The 24,993-nt window shown below is 37.1% G+C and overlaps 1 protein-coding gene across 3 annotated transcripts in view; it reads left to right on the forward strand.

Annotated features, from left to right (window-relative positions):
* Positions 1-24,993, forward strand: part of RSPO2 (R-spondin 2) — a 125,897-nt gene that overhangs the window by 33,407 nt on the left and 67,497 nt on the right. Inside the window, exon 1 of one of the 3 annotated variants that reach the window (XM_012723080.1) lies at positions 11,335-11,410. The exons of the other annotated variants lie outside the window; for them this stretch is intronic. The gene's annotated coding sequence lies outside the window, so the exon portion shown is untranslated. Of the gene's footprint in view, positions 1-11,334; positions 11,411-24,993 lie in introns of those variants that run through there. 3 annotated transcript variants of the gene reach the window in all.

Below are 24,993 nucleotides of genomic sequence, written 5' to 3' on the forward strand. Positions count from 1 at the left end.
TCACTTCTCATTATTCTCACCCCAGTAACACTTACTGTTTACACTCCTCTTTTCTGAAGTGGCATCTTATAAACATGAAAGGTTTGGTCCTTTCTTTAAAAAGGATTGACAGTCTGTGTATTTTTCAAAGTGCATGGGATGCATAGTGTTTTTAATAATCAGTAATAAACATTACAATTTGATTTTTTAAGTTGGTAGCATAATAAGGCCATTTAGTTATACCACAAGAAAGGAACATTTGTAATGGACTCCATCTGTTCACTCTTACAACTTCCTGAGTGGAGTGTTCTGCGCCGTGTAATGGTGATCCATTAGTGATGCAAGATCTTTGGTATCTTTTAAGTACTCTCCTTATAGCCATTATTTGAAGAAAGATTAATCTGGTGGTAGGTTCAAGCCTATAACACCATGACTTATAAATAGACTGGTTCATGTTATGCTTGTTCCAGTTTAAAAATGTGACTTACATGCATATCCTTTGAGATACAAGATTAATTTGACAATGGAATTGGTTGATTCTGAAAGAACTCAATAAATGGGGGACATTAATTCTTCAGTAGCATAAACTGTCATCTTGAGTCTCAAGAATGTGTTGACACATTGGTATAATCACCAGTAGCAAAACAGTGGCCAATTCTCCAGGGAACCCATACCATGATTTCAAAGAATGTTAGATACCATTGGTGAAATGTATTCTACTTTTAAGCTGTATCTTGAGAAGAAGGAAAGCTACAGAGTTGACAGAAATGTATAAAAGAGAACCATTTCATAGCAAGGAATGACTTTCCTTGCTACCTTCTTGAAAACATGTCTTCCTTAGATTTCTCTCTGACTTGCTGTCACTAATGTGGATGTGAGTCCCTCTGGACTCCTGTGGGGCCCTGGACACACTGTATCATGGCCATTTCCATGTCATACTGGCTTTATTTTATGTGTATCTAAAATGAGCAGACATATTTAATCCAACAGAGGAATGACTCAAGGACCATGGTTCTACTTGCAGTCAAATCTTCCAGTTAGTTCTGGGCATCACATGCATCCATTTATGGATTTCTTTCCTTGTTTAGACACTACTCAAAGTCTGTGACTCATGAAGCCTTTTGAGGGTGCCTCACATGGCCACTACTCATAACAGTGCAGGTAGCAGGCAGAGCCAAAGACTCTTCTGAAACTTCTCAAGTTGTCAGCCTGCAAGGTTCAGAGCCACGCTGGCCTCCGTGCAGAGGTGGGGATGCTGGCACGCTCTCCACCTGCAAGCTCTACTGGGTAAATAGTACTTGGGTCTCTCCACAGAGTCTCCAGCCAGCTCATGCACTTATGCTTTCTTCCCCTTCTAATTTCTGAAACTGAAACCCAGTGCTCATGCACTGATACTTTCTTCCCCTTCTAATTTCTGAAACTGAAATCCACTCCATAGGTCTCACCAGCATCACTGCCTGTCTTGTTTTTTGATCTGTCCTAGGACACTCCCTCTTAAAAGTCTCCTTTTGGTCTCAGGCAAAACTGACAAGGGGAAAGTCTCATTCTGCTGAACATATTTAAGCTTCAGCTAGAGGACTTCAGATAACTCTGTTAGATGGATGTCTGTATTCCTCACTGGATTCTGAACTCTTGTTTTTTACAAAGGGCTGGAACTATCTTTATCTTGGCCCTTGACACTTAAACACAATGTTAAAGAAGTCAAAGTTAATGGAGGAAGAATTCTTGCAGTAATCTTGTTTAGGCTTAATAGTTTTCACAACTCATTTCAAGCTGGAATAATATTAAAGGTATCCTCCACTTCTCATCCATTAAAGAATATTTGATAGGTATCCATACTTACTGCTTAAGCTCTTCTTTCAGATTTCTGTTACGGGGAAAAAATGGTATATCTTTCATTTCTCTTGAGTTATCATTGTTCTTGGAACACTATGACGAATATTGTCTTGCAGTTTTCCTCCTCTTTTAGATTTGGAATATTTCAGAATAGCATGGTGTGTTAATTTTGTATGTTCACAGGAATTCCCTTGAAAAAAAATATTGCTTTAAGTATTGTCACATTATTTAAATTGGTAAGTCACCAACATGCTTGCCACTAGCAATAGATAGCACGTGATCTGTAATCCTCATGGCAGTCCTTAAAAGAAACATTTGCAAAAACTTTGTAAAGGACCAAAGAGTAAATATTTTCAGCTTTGCAGGTCATGTATCACCTTAGCAATTCCTCAATTGGGAAAAAATTGGGTCTGAGATGTTATGAAAGGTGCCCCAAATCACCTTGCTAGTAAGTACCAGCCCAGGATTTGAACTGACTCTCCTCTGCCATGATTAACAAGAAAAAAGAAGAAATGTTAATAGTAAACCTGTTTTTTCCTCTTCCTGTTTACTCCTTGAGGAGTGTTGATTGCCTGCAAGACACGGTCTTGTGTGGTTGCTGTGGAGGTGACACGGGCCCAGGCATAGGACTCTACAGTTTAGAGGAGATGGATCTGAGTGATGTCATTATGAGTAATGGCAGGAGAACATGGTCTCCAGAGGACAAAGCTAAGTATCATTTTGTTACCAGGAAGACACTGACACTAGAGAACATGGGTTACAGTGAACATTAGTTTCCTTAGATTCAGACAGACACATCCAGCCAGAAACATACAGCATATTCGAGCTCAGGAACCCATATAGAGGCTTGCTTTATGACATTTCAGGAACACAAGCAAATTCCAAAGAGGAGAAGATGGAGGTGGATACTGCCTGCAGGGCATTGTCCTTGACTCAAATTCTGCATATAGAGAACTCTGTTCAGCTTTGTTGGGGAAGAATTAGTAGAAGACCTTACATAGTGTTAAGTGAGTAGATCTTACCATTCTCCCCTCTTCCCCAGAAGCAAAAACCTGGGCTGGGATAATGTGTCCTCTCTATTCCTGCTCCATATAGAATAATTGCTTTCTTGGAGTTTACAGTGAAGCCCAATCACTCTGTTGGAGAAGGTAACATCTTTGACAGAGAAGGAAGCATTTGCACAGTCCTTGAATGATTCTCACTTGGAGATGATGGGGTGGGGAGCAGGATAAACTAGTAAAAGTGATTATCAAGAGGTCAATAGATCAGTCATTAGGTCACAGAGCTAGGGTGACCAAATGTCCCAATGTGCCTGAAGCCTCTGTAAGTCTCCCTTCCTTGGAAACTGGATCTCCCTTCCTGGGAAACTGGATGGTCAGTTTCTTGAATGCCAGCTAGGCATTTAATTTGTTGGATGGTAAAATATATAGGATGGATCTGTGATTATGGCTGGTCAAAATTGTCCCACACTGGACTTCTTGAGAAGTTTGCTCTGTTTCTGTCTCTGTCTTTCTATATGCCTACTTACTTCTTCAGACAAGTCACAAGGCTAGAAACATGGCCTAGAACTATCAGTAGACATTGGAGACCACTGAAAGTGTTGGAGCAGTTGAAGATTATATTGAATCTTGGTATACAAAATAAAGATGTAGAAATAAGCATGTGGATTAGTGAATATAAAACCAGATGACAATGTATTAGGATGAAGTCCTAAAATAATGCAATATCCCTTTTTATTGTTCCCATTAGCATCTGAATAGTACTTAGAATTCATTCCCCAAACTGCCTCCATCCCAATCTGCCCATTCTATTGCATAGTGGTTTGCATGATGTGATACTGGTATTAACTATTGCTACAGTAGTAATCATATAATTGCAGTATATGTCATACAAGTCAACACATTGTATGTCTTAAACTTACACAATGTTACATGTTAATTATATATTAATAAAAAAAGAACCCAATACACAGTAGTGACGGAATGAATTGGACTCATGGATTGTCTGAAATTTTTAAATGCAAGTTCTCTTGTATTTTCCCAGATAAAAAATGCTTTTGTAATGAAGGATACATTTCCAGTAAGTTCTTTGAAATTGTTAATCAAGAATTGTTTTCATTACCAGACTGTATTGAAAGTTCTTCCTACGTGTGGTAATTTTACCAGACTGGCTAGATTGGTAATTCATTTGGTAAAACCCATTGGGTAAAGTTTATATGGTGATTTCTTGTTGACACTGAACTACTATAAACTGGATAAACCAGATGAAGAATTTACTCATCGAAACATCTACACAGTATCTTTCATTCAGCAAATATTTCTTAATTAACCAGCTGGACAATTTTCTCTATTGGGAAATTGAACAGGAAATGCATTATGGTTGGGTATAATCGGTCTTTTAAGTAATAAGCCTTATTTTCTAAGAAATATCAGTGGTTGTTCTCATAGTTTACTCAGAAGTTCCAAGAAATACAGAAGTGATGTAGAGATTTGGTTTCTTAGAAAAAGTGGGAGTGTTTTTACAAATCTACCTGATGGCAATTGCTAAAATTTTTAATAGGTAGTTATTATGTTAATTGCTTGAAATGGACTGGTTGATTATATTTTAATTGAAATAATTTCAGAATTATAGAAGTGTTGAGTGTGTATAAATCTTATATCCCATTTACCTAGATATCTCAAATATTAATCTCATATTAATACTTAGTACTAAATAGTAGTTAGAATTGAATGCTTGCTATTTATTGCCCCATCTTTTATTATTTTTTTTAAAGATCTATTTATTTGTGCATACAGAACTGGGGTACAGGCCAGAGGCTCAGGGGCAGCGAGAGGCTTCACCAGAGACAGAGTGGGGAGCAGAACAGGCAGATCGACGAAGTACACTGCTGAGGGGAGCAGCGGGCGGGTCAGGAGAGGTCTGCCACGCCATGTGGTCACCTCCGGTACAGATGGGAACTGAACTTATGCAAAAGCGGCTTTAGATTCTCAGTGCTGTGCTTTAACCCGCTGCGCCACCAGGGAAGGCCTATTACCCCATCTTTTTCTATCATATTTTCCTGAAATTTTGTGAGTCAACTAGACATGCTTTTGCAATACACCAATGTATATTTCACACAAACAAAACTTTCTCATTTGTAATCATAGTACATTGATTAAAGTAGTACTTCAATAATACTGTTATCTACTCTATAGAACTTACTCAGATTTGCCCAATTGTCCCACTAGTGTTTTATGTACTAAAAGGTAAAACAAAACAAAATTGTTTCACAGCTAATCATGATCACACATTGTTTTAGTTGTCATGTTTATGTTCTTTTAATCTGGACAAGTTCTTCTGCCTCTGCCTGTTATAACCCTGACATTCATGAAGAGTGTCAGTTATTCTGTATAATATTCCTCAGCTTGAGTTTGTCTGATGTTTCCTCATAATTAGATTGAAATTCTGCATTTTTGCCAGCGTGATGACAGAATTGACATTGTGTTCTTTTCCTTGCATCCTATCAGGAAGCACATGATACTGGTTTGTTCCATTTCTGGCAATGATAATTTTGACCACTAAGAGCGCATCTCTGTAAGATTGCCATATTCCCCTTTGAAATTAATAAGTATCTTCTGGACAATATTTTGATAGTATATAAAGTCTTGCTTCTTTTACACCGTGCACTTACTCAATAGTTGGAGCTAGTTAGTGCCTGAAATTATTATTACTATGTAGATTTCAAAGCAGGGATATTTTAATTTCTCATTTATTCTATACTAGTTGGAATTCTATTGCAAAGAAGAGTTTTATGTTCTCCCTAATTTGCTTATTCATTCAGTCATCTAAAGCATTGTAGATTCTTGGTTAACTGTTTTAATCAGTGTTGTTACTCTGTTGCTCAAATTGTCCTAGATTGGCTACTGGGAGTTCTTTGAATCTGTGGCTTTTTGGATATGTTTCCATCATTCTTTGAAGACTGCTTTCTGGCACAAGGTGTCTTTGCCTGTTTTTGTACTTTCCCTGATCCAGTCTGTGCATTAGCCATTTCTTGAAGGAACTAGGTAGCCATTTCTTGAAGGAACTAGGACTCCTTTAAATAGAGAATGGTATTTAGAAAGCAAAATATGGGTGTTCGGTATGTTCATTGCTATTGTATCATTGCTGTTGTATCACTACTTCCATCTATCTCAATAAATAAAAGTAGGAAATCCATGCATGTATGCTTGTGTGTTTATATACATATATGCACATATATAACCTTTTTGTACAAATTAAAAATCACACATTCATGCAGCCGTGGCTTCCAATTCCAATCTAACCCTGCAGGATTCATTCTAATATTCTGTCTTTCCATACTTTTATTTTCTCTAGCAGTGCGAACCCTAATGGTCATTCAGCTTATTTTTCTATTTGCTTCATTCTAGAATGTGCACAGAATCATTGCAGAAGTCCTTACCTATACTACTGGGAAAAGCTAACCCTGCTAAGAACCAATATGTGTTAGCCATTCTTCTGTAGTATGTATTCAAATACTGCACTTCTGAGTTAGTTTTCCCCTCCCACTTCAGTGTAATTCTGTCAGTCATTTGATTGAATTTGCTTTTCTATTTTGGATTCTTCTCTCCCACCTTTGTTGTTTTTATTTATTTGTTTTTATAGCATGTCAAATATTAGCAAGATTCTAAATGTCAGAGCGCCTGGAGAGAGCTGCACTTTCCACACCATTCCCTTTCCATCTTGCCCTATCTTTCCACTCATCTTACCTGCCGACTGCAGATAACCAGTCTCACAAGGGTCTGGTTTATTCATGTTGTGATTCTTGTTGCACAATGAGCATATTTTCTAATATATTTCAAAGGTCACGTAAATGAGATATTAATTTGTGCTTTGCTAAACAATATATCCTATAACTCATTGCATGTTACTTTAAAGATCTCCTCTCCCTCATTCATTTTTATGGGCACACTGGAGCCTGCTGGTGGGTGAAACAGTCACTTTTGTATGTGTGTGTGTGTGTGTGTGTGTGTGTGTAGGACATTTTAGGTCACTTTCAGTATTTTTCAGAGAAAAACAATGCTGCAAAGAATAATCTTGTGTAACTGTATTTTCAGATTAAACATTTTTATTTCATTGAAGTGCCTAATCCTAGTTTTCCCCAAGTTGGCTTTGATGGAGAGGATTTTAGAATTATGTATGCGTTTCCCACCCTCGGAAATATCCTCAGTGTATAAAATTGTTAAATTCTCCTACTTTTAAACTCAGAAACACACCATATTGGACTATACACCATGAAATTTCAGTAATTTAATTCATGTTTAATGTGTGGTCAAAAGAGCCCTTATGCTTCCTGGCTTTTTATTATCTTAGGTAATCTGAGTAGCTTCTAACGAGAGGGTCTAAAAGAATTTGGGTAACTGGTTTTGTAGCCGTAATTGAGACACAGCTCTGCATAACTCCTTCCATCCACCACTTCCTCCTCCCTGTACAGGATACAGGCCTTCTAGACCACAAGCAGGGCCATGAGCTTTGTGAATTAATAGTTGTTCTTTGCTATCAGCACTTTCTGAAACAATGTGTTTTCTAAACACTTGGCTATCTAATAGCTGTTATCTGTGACTATAAATGTCCTAGTAAATAGAACCATAAATAAATATGTTTATATATATGTGCGTATATATGCGTATGTATAGATTTCCAAATGAAGACCTTTATAGCGTTGCTCTGCAGTCCCCTCCTGTTAACACATTTCTGTTCAAATGTCACCACCTAAAAGAAGGCCAGTCTTAATTTTATTTGTACATCCTTTCTCTTTAAGTGTTTGCATTCTGCTGGTTTCTTAACTTTTAATCTAAAATCAAAGCATATCATTTTAGTTCAGATGCCATGTGTTGTGTTTTATCTGATCCTCATGCACTTGAACTCGAGTTTCCTTGACAAAGACACCGTTGTTTCTACATTGATTGACTTTAACCAGAAGCTGGTGCTTTCTAAGCTGCATTTTCACATGGGCTCTGGAGCAACGTGCCATGCTCCTTGGGGATGCTTAAGTGCTATGACGTTTTTCTCAATTCTGAATTTTCTGTATTTGATTAAAGTGATGTGATTTTATTCCTTGGCAGTAACCATGAAGAGGAGGAGTTCCCACTATTTCTGAAGTGTAAATTAATAAATAGTAAAATGAATTCTAAGGGAGTTTAATCTGCAAACTTGATTGAGCTGTTTTATTCTAAGGAATCTGTCTAATTCTTTTCCTCCCTCTCTCTTTCTCAATTGGGTTATACCTGTAATACACAAATGAATTCTCATTGGGGGAAAAAACAAAACATAAAAACATGTCTTCCATATCCCCTTTCATTATCCTTCTGGATGCAACAACAGTTCTTGTTTTTTTTTTTTTATAACTTTCTCATATTTTCTGTGTTTGTACTGCCACACTTACAAATTCTCGCATGTATTTGGGAACTTGGAGAAGTGTTTCTCCTCTCCAAAGTCAAGAGTGAAGACAAAGAAAATTAGTCCCTAAATTTTGCTTCTACTGAGAGAAAAGTAAGAATAGCTTGATAGCCTGATTGGGATCTATGTAAACAGAGCATTGTCTCTCTCTCTCTCTCCCTCTCTCTCTTTCATGATGATGACATGAGTAATGCATCTAGGAGAAGCTACAGATGGAGCCAGCATGTTTGCAGAGTAGAGGTTAGGGATAATGGTCTTCACAGACCAGAGTGGACTAAGTTGACTAAGGTGATACAGGATGAAGTCTGTCAGCACAGTTAGCTGGAAGATGTGGGAAGACTTGTAGAGGAACTGAAAAGCATAGAGAAGTTGGTTAACTCTTCACCAAGAAATTTCCTTTTGATCATGAAGGGGTTGATATCACTTTTCTTTGTTGAGCTCCTTATATCAGTTTACTTATTGTGTGCTTTGTATACTGGAGAAGGATTTAGTGACAGATGTTTGTTGAGTGAATAAATGAAATACAGTCTGATAAAAGGCTTGAATTTTGAATGTAAAATAACTAAAGAATAGGAGTGGGTGGGGGTGAAAGTTTTCTAGAGGTGAGACTGGTTCTCTTGGTAATACAGATTATGATAGACTTATCAGTAGAGGAGGTGATAGGGTTTTTATTTCATGTTTGGCTAAATCACAGTTTGAGGGAGGGGTGAGGTGGAAGCATGGCACTGTGCAGTTGGTAGTGAGCCCACATTGGTCAGCTGACATGGGATGGAGTGAGAGATGCATTGGAGAGTCAAGATGGGTAGGACTTGGTAACTGGAGGTGGTGAAGGGGTGGGAATCTAGGGTGGGTGTAAAAGTTTTGATCTCTGGGTAGGGCTTCAGGAAAAGCTATTGTTTTCTTCTTAAAAAGAAAAACAAGGAAACTCAGTTGGCATAGACTATATTCTCTGTCTAGAGTGTCGGCAGTGAATGTCTACTAACTATTAGAGGGTTTAGAAAATCAGTTTTTTAGCCAAGTATATTGTCTTCCTGAAGACAATTGGGACCTTGAAAAGAAGGGTAGGCAGCTAGGATTGTCACGTTAGTGACTGGTTAGTCTTACCACCACTAGAACTAGACAAAGAATATAAAGTCTATTTTCAAAGAAAATTGCAATAAAAACATCATATCCAACAAGGGATTACTGCATCTGCCAGTAAATGCTAGTGGCTTGAATGCTAACACGCACCCTACCCAGTGTTTTAGAACGACCTAAGACTATTGTTCTAATCACACTGACTACCAAAAATAAAAGAAACCAAAAAGAAAGGAGGTGATTGTGACCTTACCCTGCTTGATTTGAGTAAAAGTAAAAAAAAAAACAAAAAAAAACCCAAAAATGATTGAATGATAGTGTAAAAGCAGCAGGTCAGTGTGTGACCACAGTGTGTGACATTTTGAGTTGAATTCATTTTCGTAGGCTTGAAAATAATAGAAACTGGGAGGCCCAAGACCAGAAACCTAACAATAAATCTATCATGTTTGTTTTATATACATCTCATATTTATTTTAAAATAATCTCTATTGTGTTGTCGCTGCTAAAATATACCATGTAAGTCAGTTTTCAAATTGATTTTAAACATGAATGCAATAACTGCAGTTTTATGTCTGGTGTGAAGTCTGGTCTCTTAAAGTATGAATTGTTAAAAATAATAGCCAAATTCGTAGAAGATGATGGAGCCATGACATCAGCGGACTGGCACTTTTAGATTCCTGTGTTCAAAACCTTTTTCGCATTTGGTAATGCACACGTTAATTTTTCATGCTTTATATGGATGTTCTATCATGTACCTACCATCTCTCCATTCCTGTTTAAGATGTTGACACATCTTGGCATAAAGGCACAAAGAAACTTAATTTTTATTGAATATGAAACTCCTCAGGCCTGGGTAATGTCTGTTTTTGCTAAGTCTGGAAAGACGTAAGTTTTAGCCAACACTGGAACAGCTTGAGAAACTATTGAAATCATACATGTATTGTTTTAGTCTCTTGTAGGAAAGTACTTCTGTGTGGCCTGGTTTCACTTGATGTGGTCCTAGTTAATCTGGTTGGCTGCTTGAGGTCTCTGTGTTGACCTAAGGGAGGTTTGGGAAATATTGGTTAATATACCACAGTGTGAGAAGGATTTATTACAAATGCCATGTATCATTAATACAGGCATTCCTTCCTTGTAAACCCAATATTTTATATAGGAACGCATCACGATAACTTGGATTATTTCCCTCATTTTTTTCCAGAGTCAAGTAAAAGACCCATAAAAGGGTTCATCATAGAATGAGGTGAGCTGGGTTTCTGCTTTAAAACTCTTGTTTTCTGCCAAGATTTAAGTGAAGTCCCCTTTTAGCAAAGACTTATAAATATGAATTAAGGATATAATTTCATACACATTAAGTAAATAAAACACTATGACGAATAATGCTTTATTTTTTTGTCTACATCAAATAAATTAAGTTTTGTTCAATGGCTAAATGATGCAAGATACTGTAGAATGAGGCTTTAGATTCTAAAGGCTTTTGTTACTTTTCAAATTGGTGGCAATTAGAAAAATCTGGGAATTTGAATATTGTTATAGATAATGAACTGTTGACAGCCCACAAAATATTAACATTCAGCTGTATATTTCTTTCTCTTTGACTTTGTAAGTACTATATAATTGAATCTGTAGTTTGGAATTCTTAATGTAATCCTATAAAATTGAAATTTTCCTAAGTGTCAATAAATCATTCATTAGTAACATTACTAGGAAATAAGCACATCCTTTGTCTTAAAATTTTGTTTTTATCAAAGTTTCACACACACATAATTTAAAGTCAAATGTTTCTTCCAGGCTTCTTCTGAAAACCCACTGTCCTTGTCCTCCTGCCACCTCTCCCAGCTGTCTTGGAATTTAGCATCTCTATGCGGGCATGCTTCCTGGCTTCACCTGTGCTTTTAAGCCTGGGACTTCATCTGTGGAATTTCCTTGTTGGGAAGGAGGTAGCTCATGGTCACCACGAACCTCTCTGCGCTCTCAAGCCCACTTCTCTGCCCTGCTCCTCCACTCTGGATATATTGCAGTTTTGGACAAACAAACAGCAACTGTTCTTCTCATAGTACTACAAGCACGGCTAAGCCACAGGGTGAATCTCTAGCGTATTCCATGCCTTTTCCAGTACCGCTTACTGCTGCTGGTTTTCTGTGGAGGTGGGGTTTCCTCTCTAGATTGCACCTCTGATTCAGTTCTGAACTCCATTCAGTTCTGAACTCCCTTCAGTTTGCCTAAATCTCGGCTTAGTATTAGAGTGCACTGTTTTATTAATTTTATCTTTTGATGAGACTTCTGTCAGAGTCTCTGACCTGATTCAACCTGGGAGTGAGACTGCTTCACCGGTGTCACCTCAGCTTTCCTCTCACCACCACTTGAGGAATTCCTTTTGTCGCTAACTGGTCCCTGAGTCCCTGTTTCCTAGAGTCCATCTTCCACCACCACCTCTCTTTTTGTTTGAGATCCTTCATGTCAGAAAACATCTTTATTCCTTTTCACAGTTCTGTTCTGTATGGCCCTACCCACTTTGTAGAGATTTCTGTAGCTCTGTCCTCATCCGGGGGTTCAGCCTTCAGGTGGCCGGCTTGTATTGCTCCCTGCAGGGGTGCTCATTTCTCCTCTCACACCAGAGGGAATAGTGGAAGGAGGAACGTGAGTTTCTTTAGAAGGGCTGCCTTTTTCCCCTGTCTCTACAGCGTTACTTTCAAAGTGTCTTGATTGCTAATAATTGGTATCTTACTTTTCTTTGTGATTATCAAAGAACTATAGGTGAAGTAGCAGAAATAGATTTTATACAGAACTAATGCCACAGGAGAAAGAAACTGTAGGAGAGAATTAGGTTCAATGCCAAATACAAGGAAAAATGAGGATTTCCATCGAGGATGAGAGGCAAGGATGGGAGGGGGTTTGTGATTGCAAAATAACTAAGAGGTAATATCAAGGGTGAGGAATTCTTACTAACCCTTAAACCATCTGGAAGGATTCTTGCTGAAGACAGAGTGACCAAATTTCAAGAGATGGGGATGAAGAATGTGATCTGATATCAAGGATGTAGGATGAGGAATTTGGTCAGGTATTGAGAGTGATTTGATATCAAGGGTGAAGGATCGTTTCTAAAGTGATTTTGCAGAATTCTTGCTACTACAGTTTAGTCAGGCCCAGCAAGGACAGGGTCAGTGTTGAGACCTGGTGGAAAAGAGGACTCAGAGGAGCTCTATTAAGTTTGATCAAAGGAAATCTTTGTTGTGGTTCCCATTTTTGTATCACATGGGTTTATATAATAGGAAAAAAAATCTCAGTTTTTATTACTTCCCCGAGTGACGTAGAACTAGCACGTAAAATACAATACTGAAGAATGTAACCCACATGCCTATATGATTTGACTTTGTCTAAGAACACTTGTCATTATGTAATTGGAGAGTCTGCTTATGTTGCTGATGGTTAGCAAGCTGATTTAGACTAATCACAGGTGGAATGAAGGACATATTTCTAGAAAGGAAGTATGTAGCACATGGGCAACTTGAAGACTGATAAGAAGTGTAGCTGTAATTTCCTACTTGAGTACACAAGTTCCATTTTTGGCTGTTGCACTTTTGGATGCTAATCTCCACTAGTCAGTAAAAGTCCAATCCAATGGGGAGAAATTTTAGGGCAAATTCTTGAGCTTACCCAAGTGTGCAGAAATACAAAAAAAGCAGATGATTTTATGTTCACATAAGTTTAAGGGTGAAGGCAAAACAGAACAGAAGGAGGATAGAAAATTATAAGCATGTGAAGCTAGGTTTCTAGTTTCTCTTGTGTTACTATAGTGAAGGGACTTTAGGACTCCTGAAGCAGAAAAGGCTTTTAAAATTAAGTAGACACTACTATCTTTGAATAAGTTAAGACAACCCTTTCCTTGATAATCACTCCTGAATATAACAGAATATATTAATGAAGTTGGAGAAGATTGACAAATTCTAAAATGATCAAGATGGGATTCTCTGCCCATAGAGGGAGAAAAAAAGCACTCTGTAGTGACACAAACACTGTGAGGAGATACACTGCCTTCTTTGACAACATTGATGAGATGTATAATTATTTGATAGTAATAAAACTGCCTTATTCCAAGACTTGGTGAGCATTGGGACTAGAAAATATCACCTTACCCAGCTAGTCATAAACTTATGGAACTGATTACTCTAAGAGGAAGTAGGGGTGGAAAATATAAATAACCTCAAAAATGGTTTAACTAAATTTGTGGATGACAGATCCATAATGGCTTATTACAGGGAACTAGGATGTTTTGGGTATACTCCTAACCTTTGAGGTTGACATCAAAGAACAGCCATCCTCCCCACAGCGTGTCCCTTGGTGCCATCATCAGAATCCTGGACAGGAAGGATTGTGAGTCTGATCCAATGTGGCAAGACCCATTAGACTCTGATCTGTGCCAGATTTGTGTGGGTTTTAAATTTAGGGTAAATTCCAATATGAGGGTTGTAAATTTCATTGAATGAAAGCTTGAAACCCTTAACTTTTGTATTTTCTAATATTTAGTCTTTTTTTTTTTTTCTTATACAGTGTACTGTTAAGGCTTCCTTTTCAGCTTTGGGGGAATAGCTCTCTGTTATGTAACCTGAACTAGGACAGAACTTTGTGACCTAGTAATTTCCCATATGGCAGGTTGCATTAGGTCAACTAATTACTCTGGGGAATAAAATTTCTACCCTTTGAATTTCTTTGGCACATCATTCTGCTTGCAATTTGCTGTTTGGGGTTGATAAAATAGGTAGGTTCTACTTCAGTTATGCCTTCTGATTTTTCTGAAAGACACATACATGATTCCTTTTGGAATTGATTTTTGTCTGTGTGGGAGAGGTAGCACAAAGGTAATTTTAGTATCTTCAGGTGCAGAGACTTACTTTCTTTATGAATTTTTTGTGGGGGAGGGTACAGAACATTGATATGAATGCCTTCAAGCATTGTATAGAAATCATGGGGATCTTATTATGTGGATTTTGATTCACTGGATGAGGCCAACATTTTGCCTCCAGGTGATGCTGCTTTGGAAGTCCAAAGACCACATTTTGCACAGCAAGGCTTTCAAGTTTTGCTGGCTCAGGTAGTGTGGTAGTGTGAAAAGCCAATCTTGGTTTCAGCTGTTCCACTAAATATGTTTTTGGAAACTTTAGGGATAATTAAAACAAACTATTTATATAAATAGGACCCAAATTCTGTATGTGGATGCTAAACTAATCTGGAAATTCTTCTCACCTATTCCAAATTCATCCCGTCTCTATCCTTTTCCTTAAGTGTTTCCATTCTGTATTGAAAAACAGGGGACTAAGTGACAGAAATGTTTCTTCTATTAAATTTAAATATATACACACACTCAGTTCTATGTACTTTGTCTAATTACTGGCAATAAAACTCAGTAAAGGGATTTAAGGCTTATGAATGTTCTACTCAGAGGAAATTATAATTAAAGTTATTAAGGCCTTTGGGTTCCAGTGTATATTTTAAGCAAATTAGAATTTGTGTTTTTTAAAGAGACAGTAATTCTTCCTGCCCAGTTATTATTTTTTTTTTTTTCAGGTAAATCACAGATGTAAGTTAAGGATTTAGTTTTCTGTATTTTGCATCTCAAACTCTGAATAACTTAAAGTAAAAACTAAGAAGTGTGGAGAATTCTAAATCCCACCAAATAAAGAAACTGAGGACTGAAATGTTGTGAGAACATGGTCAGTGAGTCCTCCCAGTAGATTACATATATGATAGCCCACAACATATAATATGTTTGTTTAATAACCAAACAGAGCATTCTAAATTGTTCTTACAATCAACTCCCCTCCTGAATTGTTCTATATGGAAAGAGCCATCTTTATATTTTAAGCAAAATTTCTATGTACAATAAATGACTTAAAGTCAATATTTTAGATTTAAGTTATTAGTATTCTACTAATAATATTTTGTCTGTTTACCATCTTCTTTTGCTATTTAAACCAATGCTGTGATGTGCATGGTATAACTATGTATTTGTCCAATTTGTCAAGATGTCTAAAAGTGACGTCACTAGGTTAAAGGAAAAGTTCAATATTGCTAAATTATACTCCAGAAGATTTGTACTAATTTACATTCCCGCCAACAGTATGTGACATGCTCATTTCCTAGATGTTTACTGGCAGATTTTTAATCATCAGTTTCTTAAACCTTAATATGGTGAGGTTGACTCATTTTAATTTGCATTTTTTTGGTCATGGTAAGGTTGAACATATATTTATGTGCATCTTTCCATTTCTTTGTTGGTTATTTCTATTTGTTTAAAGAGTTTGTTTATATCCCCTACTTCCTCTTCTAGGAGAATCTTTATGTTAATTGCAAATATACACTATACCAAAAAGGACCCTTTGTTGTATGTGCTATATTTTTTCTATTTATCATTTTGTCACATTAAGTATTGATTTTTAGTTAAATCTGTTTTTCTTTCATAATTTTTGACTTTGCCACAGAGTCCTTGAGGAGATTCTTTTAATTGCTCTATGAACATAGACTACACTGAACAAACCATTTTACTAGGTGATTATTTTGTATGTAAGAAATTAGGGCACATTTTAAATATGTGTAAAAGATCTTAATACTTGTGCCTATTCTTGTTTTTCATTGATATCACTTAGATATAACATCTGTATTCTTATTTGTCCCTCCTAGGTTCTAACTAAAAAGCTATCCTATCAGGCTTATTAATCCACAGCAGGGAAGTCTGCATTAGTTTGCAAGATGACTTCAACCTCCCAGTTTGTAGGTAAACTGGAGATTAGGAAAAGGATGTCCATGAGCATGAGTTTAGGGGAGGGGTGACCCTTATAGACCTGGCAGCTACTTCTGTGAATAGGGTGGTGACCAGCTAGGAGAGAGAGTGATAAACTGAAATGGAGTGTGCACACATCTGCTCTACAGCTTGAGTTGATGGCTATCAACAGGAAAGTGGGCATTACTGCCTGTTCATTCCAGAAAGACTAAGAAATACAAATTTTCTTGGTGAAATGAATAAATATGTGATTAAAGCAAATTACTTCTGCTGATTACAAAGGGCTCATGGTCATCAGGTGAGAAATTCTGCTTTAGGTCCTTTTTAGCAGAACTGTTCTATATGAACAGTGCCCCTAGCGCTGCAGGGCATAACCATATATAAATGGTGGCCCTAGAAATACTTGTGCACCACAATGATGAACTGACTTTCTCTGAAAGCTGTTTTATTTGTTGCACTCCTTCGCTATTATGTATGCGGGTGCATGTCTACATATTCATGCATGATAGACTATAAGTCTCATCAATGATTCTTGCACTGAGTAGAAACAAGATGCGTTGTGTGAGTTCTTGTCCTCTTTTTCTACACTCCTTATTGAAATATATTCTCAGTACTGTGAATAAAAAAGGAAGTGAAGGGCCCTCCCTGGTGGCGCAGCAGGTTAAAGCACTGCACTAAGAAGCTTAAGCCACTTCTGCATGAGTTCAATCCCTGTCTGCCCCGGAGGAGATCCACATGGCGTGGCAGACCTCTCCTGACCCATCCTCTGCTTCCTTCAGCAGTGTACTTCGTTGATCTGCCTGTTCTGCTCCCCACTCTGTCCCTGGTGAATCCTTTCACCCTCCGCATCTCTGGTCTGTACCCCAGTTCTGTATGAATAAATAAATAAATCTTTAAAAAAAAAAAAAAAGGAAGGAAGTGAACAGTGTGAACAGTAAAGTTCTAGATTCCTGTGGAATTAAATTGGGAGTAATTATTAGAATAGGTCTTGGTAAGGATTTTATACAGGTGTGTACTCCTGGAATTTTTTTACCAGGAGCAGCACAGTGTTGTCCCATTTGAGGTGTTCAGTTTGATCACATGGCCAAGTCTCTCTATCATACAGGCAACTATTCCTCTGGAATTAATAAGTAATGTCCCTCTGGTGATTATTTTCTCCAGTGAACTTTTATCTAATGGTGTTAGGATGATGATGACTCCTGCCTTGAGGAAATGATCTGGATTAAATGATCATATTAACAATGGCTAGATGGTGAATTCAATTATGTGGCCACTGTCATTCAAATGCAGATGTGGGATATCCTACAAGACAAGTGGACTGGGATCTAAAAATAACAATATCAAAGTAGACAAAAAAAAAAAGTGGGGGAGCTATCTAAATTAAATGGCCTGAAGAAACAACCCACAATGGTCCTTGATTTGTGGAAAAACAGAATGTGTTTTGGGATAGCTGAGTAAATTCATATAATCTTGGGACATTATTTTACCCATGTTCAGTTTCCAAGGTCTGACAATAGTAAGATGATTATGTGAGACAATGTCCTTATTCTCACAGTGTGCATGCTGTAGAATTTAGCATGAAATAGTGTAATGTCTGCGATTTACTTAAAATAGTTTACAAAAAAATTGTATATGTATGTATTTCCATGTCTTTGATTCCTTGTGATTGGTGTGTATATAAGTAAATATTTATAAATGTAGGAAAAACAGGGGAAGATAATGAGGCTACTATTGATATGAGTTATACTATTAGGAGACTAATAAACATCAGGATAGGTGTTTGTGATTGTTTTATACTAGAGGTTCTTACGATCTGGTGTCCTAAAGTCTCTTGTAGACTTTGGAGTTTTTAAAGTTCAGTTTCTCCCACCTACTAAAAATCAGACATTTATCTGTTTCCATTAAAATTCTTTTTTTGGGGCCCTCCCTGGTGGTGCAGCAGGTTAAAGCACAGAACTAAGAAGCTAAAGAACATATACTGTGAACACAAACCTATTTCCTTCCAGATTTTAAAAATATACATTTTTAAAAGTCCCTAATAACACTTCTAGGGTGATAGCTTCTCTATTCTTATTAATTCAATTTCTGGTTTATCAACAGTCCTTTCTTGTGACCAAATTAAATATTGAACAGCTTGCTCTGCTGATTTTGCTACTGTCTGAGCAATAAATTGTTAACAGGGTCAGACATACTGAACTTTTCATCCTGGTGTCCTCCAACTCAGTGTATACATGTGTGAACATACCACTTGGTCTTCTTGGCATATCCTCCACTGGCAAAACCCTACTTTAAGCTCAACTCATATTACAACCTATTTCTTAGCTCTTTCAGTATAAATCAGATTTCCCTCCTGTCTACTTCCCAAAGCATTTGGTAGTATGCTACACATACTAATTTGTATAAATTGCTAATTTGTATAAATCAGTATGTATGCTGCTACATTGTTTGAAATACAATTTTAAAACCACAGCCTCTTGAAATACTCCACCAAATGTAGGATAATTTTACCATTAAATACAATTAAAAGTTATAATCCACTGATAAAGTTTATGACTCCCTACTCATGTAAACAGACAAGCAGAAAAAAAAGTGGGGAGAGATGGGGAGAAGTCTCTTCCTAACTCTCTAGAATGCCCACAAATAAATGAAGAAGAAATTATAGTCAGAAATTACCTCTGGGGCCTCCCTAGTGGTGCAGGGGTTAAAGTCGTAGTATGATAAAGCTATCACCAGCCAATACAGCCAGGTAGCTGCAGACTTCTCTTTCCCCCCTTGCTCCCCTCAGCAGTTTATTTCAGTAGATTTGCCTGTTCTGTTCCTCACTCTGCCTCTGGTGAATCCTCTCAATCCCTGAACCTCTGGCCTACACCCCTGTTTTGTATGCATAAATAAATAAAAAAAAATCTTAAAGTCACCTTTGATAACCATCAGATTAATGATTGACGTAGGTAAGAATCATCAATGGATGCTAAAACTAGTGTGTGAAAGCTCAGCGAAGAATAGGATACTTATTTATATAGTTTTTCTTATATCTCCAGAAAAATAACTTTTTAATTACAGAAGGAAAAACCATGACTTCATGGTATAGAAACCTTGCAGACAACATCTTAACCAAAGGAAAAAGTTAACCACCAGTAGTGCAACCAAATTCATGATGTACCTCATAATGCCCATAAGGAAAAGACTAATATTACTTTGTGTGTTATCCCCCAGATGTGGGACCATTCTCACAAAGGAACATTCAGCAGACCAAATGGCCATTCTGCAAATAGCGAATCTATTCTTTTTCAAAATTTCAGGCTCATAAAGGAGGAACTCTTCCAGATTAAAAGAGGTGGAAGAGACATAGCCTAATAATGCAGTGCAGTATTATGACCATGGATGGGATACCTGTCTAGAAAAAAGTAGATATAAAGGTCCTTTTTGGAATAATTGTACATGGTCTGTGAATTAGAAGATAGTATTGTATCCATTTGGTTGATACAGTGTAATGTCTTTCTTTTGGCATACTGACACTGAAGAACTTTGAGAGCATAATGTTCATAACATATATAAAAGTGGTTCAGAAAATCAGTGCATGTGTACGTGTTTTTACATCCATGTAGACCTTGTGTCTGTATATACGTGCACATGCACTTTTTGAGAGTGACCAAGCACTATTTACAGTTTTCCATTAATATATGTGCCTTGCAGAGCAGCATAAATTGTTCTCCAGAAGTGTCTAGAATAGAGGTTTCTCCTTGTCTATTGGGTTGGTCAGTACAGAGCTCCCCCATCAGCGCATCTTTAAAGTCTAGTTTTGATCCTCTGAGTGTGGGTCCCGCCTTTCTAATTACACAGGTGTGCTTGCTGTGTCACTTCAAAGACCCCTTGGCCAGGACAGGATCTGTCTTCAAAGACAATGAGGAGAGTGGCTCATTTGCAGGAAATTGCATGGTTTGGGGTGATGTTTTTTCTTTGAACTTGTCAAATGGATCCCTTTTTAAAAAGTCCTGTATGGCCAAAGTTAAAGACTTACCTTGTATAATTCTTTAACCCCTGCCAGAAGAAACCTATAACTCAGTTTCCCTTATTACCCTTTTTGATTTATTAGCAGTTTTACTTGGAAGTGTTTTTTAGAGGACATCTTAGTTTTGTTGGTTTATGGGGCTTAATATAGTTGTAGTTACGTTAAAGAATTAGTACAGTGCTCTTAGTGACTAACCATCAAAAGGAACTTTGATTATTTTGCTGTAGCTAAAAACAGAGTAAAGGAGTAGTGAGCAAATTACAAGGATGCAGCCTGATTTGAAAGAAACTCCTCACTGTTTTAATTGTGATCTTAATGTAATGTTTTCCCTAAGTGCTTTGCATACATATCTTAAAGGGGGGGAAATGCCTTATGAAATTGGAGGTCAGATCTAGCTCCAACTTTGTCACTGACAGGCTGTATGACTTTGGAAAGGTTTCTTAAACTCTCTGATCTGTTTATTCACTTTGATAAACAGAGATTGAGTAATAAGCACTATTTTCAAAAAGTATGAAAGCCCATAGCCTGCAATTTGTCACGTAACATGTTCCTCAAAGTTCATTTTCTTTGTTTCCCTGATTCTGATGTCCTTGTTTTTTTTTTTTCCACTTCTTTTTGTTCCGAATAGACAGATCTTTCTCAGAATAGATTAGTTAAAGCAATTAGATCACAAATTCTAGCTAAGGTATGGATTTCTGTGAGGTTAGGGCAGCTGCACAGAATGCCAAAACAAACTGCTTATAAATGTTAAATGCAGACAATCGGCTGAAAAATTTCATAATTAAATTCTGTGTAGGTTTGGCAATTTAGTTGTGAATCATTCTGAATTTTCTTATTGTATGTGATATTTTACAAACCGCACCCTATATTGAACATAATACATCTCTCACTTTTCCCTTTGTATCAGTGTATTCCTGAGTACACTATCATAACCCTCAGTTAACTCGATTTTTCCCCTCCTGTCTTCGTTTAAAGAAATTTTAAAACCCACGGAAGCTTCCACACCCGACATATGTGGAATCTTAAATCTGGTTACTTATGACACTGAAACTTCTTGAGGGCTGTATTTACTACATCAGATCATCATCTAGTTTTCTTTCCACTTAGTTAAAATAGTGGAATAAACAGGAGTTAGCAAACTAGTTCCTATTTTGGGAAGCAGGTGGCACAAGTTGGATAGCTGAGGAAGTTATATACGATGGGAATATACATTGAACTGATTCTCCTTCCCCTTTTTAAGATAACAATTTAATTTTAGGATAGGTGGCAAGGAGAGATTTTTCCCACAAGCAATTGCCTAGGTCGGGCATTATGGCACTTTTGTTACAGTCCTTAGGAAGTTTGCAAAACTATTTTGAGGTTGTGTTGGTATAAGAAGTATTTAAATACTTTCTAGAATAAAAATCTGGCTCTGTGAGCAGTTGGTTTTTTCTATTTAAATAATTGGATTATCTCTTTGTGTAAACTTCAGCCCAATGAGAGTGGTGGTTTCGTAATCTTCATAAATGTATATATTTAGATCTGCTCATGTTGGAGTTACCATTAGCACCAACAGTCTGTCAACATTTCCATGGGGTCTTTTAAGTGTGTTGTGAAAACCCAAGCCAACACTTGGCACACGCAGTGTGCCGCACAGCACTTTCTAGTTATGGCTTATAGGATTGCACGCATCTGAACGTGAAGCTTGTTGTTTTTTGGCATTAGAACAGTTTTATGGAGTAAATTTTCTCTCTCATGGATTCAATCATGTGGCTGTTTTATACAATAATGTGACCCTCCCTTTGTTTCAAGACATCATCTATCTTTAGAGAAATGAACAGTGTCGAACCACTTTGTATTTTTTCCTGATTTGAACAACCAGTTCTTATTGGTGGCAGCAGCTGTAATGCTAAAGAGCTAGTGCTTCTGGTGTCATATTTTGTCCATTTTAACAGCTTAGTTTTGTGACTATTGTTCCTATTTGTAATTGTACATTTTTTTCCATTACCTGTCAGAATTGACATCTAGTGTAGTGATACACATTGGGATTTTGAATTCAAAGTGTTTGGGAACTCATAGAAGGGGAGATTATTACTTAAAATGCTTGGCTTTCCAAAGTGAGGGTACGTTGTAGAAAACATTTCATCGTTTATGATTTTAATTTATCAGGATCTACGCATAGCTCTGTGTGTTTGTGTATTTTTTTTTATTTGGTTATTAAATGTTTTTGGAAACTTGTTTCTGGAGAATTTGTAAATGCCATTTAATTAATTTGAATTCCTAGGTTCTACTTGAATCCCTCACTCTGCCATAGGCTGGAATATAACTCTCAGTTGATTGGAGCTTGGAATGTGCCTGTCAATGTCCCAACTATAATTTTCTTGAGTTTCTTTGTGGTGCCAAGCCCTGAGGATGAGGCCCTGATGGGTGCTGATAAAAAAGCATGCTAAAGTGCCTTGCAGTGCAATTGACATACATGCAGAGCTCTTCAGGGGGTGCCTGGTTCCCACCTCCAGATGTGCAACACACGTCTGCTTCAGCTGCTTACGTTTTGGGTGAAATATGTTAAAGGGATACTGCTTTGTCTCAAGGTAAAATGTGTTGAGCCAAAGTTATTTTTCTTTTGACTGCATGATTGTTTGATTTGGTACATCTTTGCAGTCTCCTCCAGTTTTGGCAGACTGTCTTGAAGGTTAGAAATGTCTGTGACTTGTTAAATTAGAAGGAAAATATGTTTATTATCTTCTGGAGATCCCGTCTACACTACTTTGCACCCATATCTTGGTTCATCTTCTTCCTTAACCTGCAGTGATTGACTGTGGACTTCTTTGTGACATCTTGTGAAGTCAGACTCGGAAGGCTGCAGGACATGTGCTTCAGAAGTCTTTCTGATTCCCTGTTCATGTAAATAATATCCAGTAAACTGCACAATGATCAGAGCTGACTGTGGTTGTAAATGTGTCCCTGAGTGCCTGGCTAGCAGGAGGATGACACAAATGATGTCGGTACTGGAGAGTAATTCATAGCGTATCATTGTAACTTTCTTCATTTTGTTGTGATATAGCACTGTCTTGTATTAAAATTGTAGCTTTTTTTAAAGATTATTTATGCATACAGAACTGGGGTACAGGCTAGAGGTGCAGAGGGGTAAGAGGATTCACCAGTGACAGAGTGTGGAGCAGAACAGGCTGACTGATGAAGTACACTGCTGAGGGGAGCAGTGGGCAGGTCAGGAGGGGTCTGCAGCACCATGTGGGTCAGCTCTGGAGCAGGTGGGGGTGGGGGTCCAACTCATGTGGAAGTGGCTTTAGTGTTGTGCTTTAACCTGCTGCCAGGAAGGGCCAAACTTGTAACTCTTTACCCCAAAGTTTTGATATCTTAGTTTTGGCTTTAAGTTTTATACAGTGAGATTCATAATTTGGTAGGGCAGCAAAACCACATGATTAAAGACCTTTAGTCCTGATATCTTGAAGAATATTTATCTCTCAAGATGATTATCCATAAATGGGTCGGGGGTGGTGTTGTAAAGTTTAGGAAATGTTATCCCAAAGAATACTTCTGCAGTTAAGGATGTATTCAGTCTTTCCTGTTTCACCTATTTTAGGTGGACAAAATAGTTTATGAATGATCAAATAACGTTTCAAATGGCCAATGAATATATATTTCTTAAAACTTGTACTTTTTTGAGATGCTAAAGTTTTGTAAGTCTTATTCCAGTATTGTCTTGATTGAACTCATGATAAAAGACACAAAGAGATTTTGCAAAAATGTGGCGCAATTCAAAAGATTGTAAAATCTAAGAATTTTGAATCCAAGTGTTCCCTTTATTATGCTCAACTTTTTATATTAAATTCATATTGTGAATCTAGCTTCTCTAAATCTTTAATGGACGTTTAGAAATTTGTCTCTAAGCTTTATTAACACTTAATTTAAGCATCTGTTTTCTATCTAGGACATGATGATTACAATGGTGAACATCCAGGCTGTTAAAATTTATTGCCTCTGCAGCAAAGATCAAATTACATGTTTTATGATAATATTTTCTATAAATATTTAGAGTTTTATGTCAAACTAAGCAAAATACCCTAAGATAGGCACTTCTTATTTTGGTTAAATCTCATGTAGCTCATTAATTCATGACCTTGATTGCGTGGTTGAATTTGAGCTTGGTAGTGATTACAGGATTTTATCCCAGCGTTGCCAAGCTCAAGTGGAGCATCTGTGTCCCACTCAATTTGTATAGGATCCAACATGTAAGTTCCCTGTTTTTGGTGCCAGAGAGAAGGTTTTGTTTTAAATATATGTCTTGAATTTGGGATTAAGCAGAAGCATATATTAGTAATTTATGACATAACTTGATTGATCATGTAAATAGTAATTATTCATTAAAAAATCTGTTGGACTTGTACAATTAACCAACATATTGGAGTGAGGCTAAGATACCAAGAGCCTATTGTTCAGTCCCATTATTTTCAGAGTTAAAAAGCTGTACCTTTTGTCAGGAATGAATGTTTTCACCTAGAAAGAATTTAGATTTCTTATTTGGCAAGGGCTGTCTCCAGAAACAGGGGAACACTTTAAAAAAGTGCTAGGAGTATATTAGAAACAGATGGACAATCAACACCTACATAAAATGTAGTATAGGATAAAATGTTAATAACTGTATTTGATTTAACAAAAGATCAAACTTATAATTCCAGAACTCATTTAAAAACCAACCTTTGCAATCAAGAAGAACACAATTCAGTTAACATTAAGAGTAAAGTATTACACTTAATACTTTTCCTCTCAATACATTTTTAGTGATGTAGTGTTAACCTGGTATTTACCTCAGGATCTTTTCTATATCCACTTATCTTCTGCCTGTCAAGGAGATATGTGTGAGTTTGTGGTAGTTTCA

Source organism: Condylura cristata, unplaced genomic scaffold (genome assembly GCF_000260355.1).
Source record: "Condylura cristata isolate star-nosed mole 26May11 unplaced genomic scaffold, ConCri1.0 scaffold00009, whole genome shotgun sequence".
NCBI lineage: Eukaryota > Metazoa > Chordata > Mammalia > Eulipotyphla > Talpidae > Condylura > Condylura cristata.